Below are 3,199 nucleotides of genomic sequence, written 5' to 3' on the forward strand. Positions count from 1 at the left end.
GTCACTCCTAAAGGGCAGAAGCTATCCACCACTTCAATGTCTTCATTATCAATTCTGAGGCTGGTTAGATTTGATAATGATCCCATTGTCATTAGATTGCATTTAGCTGTGGTCCCATTTTCTCAAAAGAGCTCTAATAACGTTGTGAAAATCACAGTATAAAGGGGTATGAGTGCCTGCAGAGATCTTTGCTGTTTTTCAAGTGGGGGCCACTTTGGCAAAACATTTCTGTAGCACCAGATCCACATGGAAAAACTCTCAAGTGCCCAGGTAGGTGTTCACATTGACGTTTCATCACTGCCAACGGTGAGACATTTCACTGTGTTTAATCAAACACTCTTGCAAAGGTTTGTAGGGATGCCAGTCCGCTTGTGAGTCTTTGCCACAGCAAAGGCAGAGAGGAATTTTATTACCTGTGCTTTGGGTGCCCATGCGGCTTTCAGGCTTGAAAAAACCCGCCGCGCAGCAAACCGAGAGGAGAAACCAACAAGAGAGAGCAGAAGTTACCAGGCTGTTGGGTATCTTGTGGGTTCCATGTAATTTTTTTTTTTTTAAGCTTGAACAGATGTCCTGAGTGTGTTTTACAAACGCCAGCAGGGTGCAGTGGTTAGAGTGGTTAGGATGTGGATGTGGCTAGAAATTCTCACAGCTGAAATGCTCCCTGGACAGGCTGGAGAAAATGACAACTTTTCAACCCAACACACAGTGCCTGTGGTGCTAAAATGCCATCCTGTCTGCTTGGTGGCAGGAGTGAAATGAAAATACGTCTGCACACTGGGCGGTCCATCACTTACTATTATGGGTTTGTTTTATTTGCATGTTATTACATGTATCCCTGTCATCTACAGGATTGGTTGATTGGTTGATTGATTGATACCAGGAAGGCATAGCTCAGTGGCAGAGCATCTGCTTGGCATGCAGAAGGTCCCAGGTTCAATCCCTGGCAGCATCTCCAGGTATGCCTGGGAAAGTCTCCTGCCTGAAACTTTGGAGAGCCAGCTGCTGCCAGCCAGTGTAGACAAGACTGAGCTGGATGGACTAATGGTCTGCGGAAAAACACAGGCAGCTGCCATATACTGAGTCAGACCCTTGGTCTATCTAGCTCAGTATTGTCTTCACAGACTGGCAGCGGCTTCTCCAAGGTTGCAGGCAAGAATATCCCTCAGCCCTCTCTTGGAAATGCTGCCAGGGAGGGACTTTGGAACCTTCTGCTCTTCCCAGAGTGGCTCCATCCCCTGTTGAGTGGAATCTCTTCCAGTGCTCACACTTCTAGTCTCCCATTCATATGCAACCAGGGCAGACCCTACTTAGCTAAGGGGGCAAGTCATGCTTGCTACCACCAGACCAGCTCTCCTCTCCCTATAGAATTGTGGCTCAGTGGTGGATCATTTACTTGCGTGCAGAAGGTCCTAGGTTCCTTGGTATCTCCAGGTAGGGCTGGGAAAGACTCCTGCCTGAAACCTTTTAGAGCTGTTGCCAGTCAGAGTAGACAGTACTGAGCTAAGTGAACCAATGGTCTGACTCAGTATAAGGCAGCTTCCTATGTTCCTAAAATATTTATATCCCACCTCTCCTGGGCCATCCTGCTTAAAGGGGTGGCTTAAAGGAATAGCAGAACTATAAAATGGGTGTGTGTGTGATTTAAACCGTATAAAATTAAAATCCAAACAATAAAACAGATAAAACAGTATAGAAGATAAACTAAAACAGACCCAATTAAAGATGGATTAAAAAAAACAAAACAAAACACCCAACAACACTATCCACAGTTTAGGCTCGCTGTCGGCCTTTAAGAGAGCCCTAAAAACTTATTTGTTGGGCCTGGCCTTCCAAGGCTTGTAAAGTGTTGTTGTTTTCTAAAAGTCTTTTAATTGGTTTTAAATGGTTTTAATGGCTTTTTATATTGTTTTTAGCACTGTGTGTTTCAATTGTGTGTTTTTATGTCTTTTAAAATTTGTTGTACACTGCCCAGAGCCTCTGGATGGGGTGGTTTATAAATGTAACAAACAAACAAACAAACAAACAAACAAACAAACAAACAAGCCTCTTTAAACAGATGCATTTTAAGATATTTTTAAGAAGCTCTGGAGAAAGGAGTGCCTGGGTCTTCTGATACTGTTAGACTGCAAAACCCATCACGCCTGGCCACCGTTCTGTTTTAGATGATTATATAGATTCAGCTATTGTTGTGGGGGATAATGGGAGTTATAGTTTAAGAAACCCTGGAATGAGGAACTCTTTCTCCAGTCTATGAAGACCCATATTAAAGCTTAATCTGATTTATTTGGCATTACTAGATGGACCAACGTTTCATATAAACCAATGAAAAATTACTGTAATTCTGCAGCTACTTGTTAAGTCTGTTGTGCCACTGTGAATTCCCATGTACCCACCTTACACCAGTAAATGTGGGAAACAGAGCTCTTTTTAATTTAATTATATAGAAACTGAAGACCTTTAGCTTTAAAGGTAATTAGGGGAGAAACTCACCTATGGTGTAAGCTCACTGGACTCAAGGGATTTGTGACAGGAATCATGTTTATTTAACTTATCCTGGTAGATGGTCTAACGTTTTCTAGGGACATCATTAGGGTACACAAGATAGGTTTTTTAAAAGACTTTACAAGCTCAGTTTACAAGCTCTATAAAATTACAAGATTCTACTCCCCCTCGCCATAAAAAGGGGCCTGTAACAGACTTTATTGTGTTTTTATCAAGGTTTGAGGCAGAAACAGAGAGACTGTGTTTCAAGGACAGCAAGGAACAGTCTATGCTGAACGCAAGAAGAGGATCATCTCCAGGTAGAAACCGCTGACTGAAGAGCATGGAGAATTCCAGTGGTCCAAACTGGAAGGGGAGGATTATGGGTGATTATTATCCCATTCTCAGAAAATGACTTACCAAGCGACCAAAGCAGAATTATGTCGCTTTTGCTGGTCTTCAGCCAGCCCTGGTACAAAACACTATTCTCGAGTTTTCCCATCATATCCGAAGTGACTTTCTGCCTTGGTTACTCAAAGTGGTTTAGAATGCACAAGTATTAAACCAACAACAAGAATCACTATGTTCAGGAGCTGATGCTATGAGAGCCCCTGGCCTGGATTCTTTGCTTTCCGGTACTAGCTGAAACTGACCCCATAAGGGTTGGGGAAGAAACCTCCTCAGACATTGGGAAATGGGAGGGCAGATGGAGCCAGCT

At 43.1% G+C, this 3,199-nt stretch overlaps 1 non-coding gene across 1 annotated transcript; it reads left to right on the plus strand.

The window, feature by feature from the left end:
- Positions 1-883: 883 nt before the first annotated feature.
- Positions 884-952, plus strand: TRNAA-GGC (transfer RNA alanine (anticodon GGC)). Its single transcript has one exon. It is a non-coding gene; the product is annotated as a tRNA-Ala (tRNA).
- Positions 953-3,199: the final 2,247 nt, after the last annotated feature.

This window comes from Hemicordylus capensis, chromosome 15 (genome assembly GCF_027244095.1).
Source record: "Hemicordylus capensis ecotype Gifberg chromosome 15, rHemCap1.1.pri, whole genome shotgun sequence".
Classification (NCBI taxonomy): domain Eukaryota; kingdom Metazoa; phylum Chordata; class Lepidosauria; order Squamata; family Cordylidae; genus Hemicordylus; species Hemicordylus capensis.